The sequence below is a fragment of the Sinocyclocheilus grahami genome, unplaced genomic scaffold (assembly GCF_001515645.1).
Source record: "Sinocyclocheilus grahami isolate Dianchi unplaced genomic scaffold, SAMN03320097.WGS_v1.1 scaffold196.1, whole genome shotgun sequence".
NCBI classification, from domain to species: domain Eukaryota; kingdom Metazoa; phylum Chordata; class Actinopteri; order Cypriniformes; family Cyprinidae; genus Sinocyclocheilus; species Sinocyclocheilus grahami.
In genome coordinates, this window is record NW_015505375.1 from 2,075,249 (window position 1) to 2,075,959 (window position 711).

The 711-nt window shown below is 30.0% G+C and overlaps 1 protein-coding gene across 4 annotated transcripts in view; it reads left to right on the forward strand.

The window, feature by feature from the left end:
* LOC107595081 (E3 ubiquitin-protein ligase Arkadia-like) overlaps nucleotides 1–711 on the forward strand; it is a 72,879-nt gene that overhangs the window by 58,028 nt on the left and 14,140 nt on the right. The window lies entirely within an intron of this gene.

Sequence of the window (711 nt, forward strand, 5' to 3'; positions counted from 1 at the left end):
TTTCTTTGTTTTTTCCAACAAGAGGGGGGACGCCCCCCCCCCCCCCCCCCCCCACACACACACACACATGACATATGGAAGAATATAGATATAGTGGCCACTAATTAAATTTGTTCCCATGGCTTATTTATTGGTGGCCATGTTTGATTAATTAGTTCCCTGTTTTAAGTAAATTGTGGCCAGATTGTACTAATTCGTTCCCTCATTTTAAGTAAATCATGCTAATTTGTTCTCTTATTTTAATTGAGTTATTTAATGGTCAGTAATTGTGGGCACAATATCTTGTTGTATTTTATTTATTTATTTATGTGCAGCAGGTGTGGGATGTATGGATCCATCAATATTACAGTTCTGGCCCATATAAGCCAATAATTGTAATGTTATGCAAGTTATTAAATTCTATTCTAATTTGTCTAAATAATTTCAAAATTAAAAACTAAAATCAGTTGTTTTAAATGCTACAAGTGAATTTAGGCATCACAACATTAACATTTTCGGTATGAAAAATGGATATTCATTTTGAAATACACTAAATATTACATTTAACAGTGATATTAAATTATTAGTTTTTTTTAAAGATTAACTTTACCTTTGCCATCATTTAATGCTTACATGTAAAAAGTAGTGGACATGAGCATGAACAATTAATTATACAATATAGACCGAAACCGATAAACAATCAAACTAAAAAATAAAAAATAAATAAATATA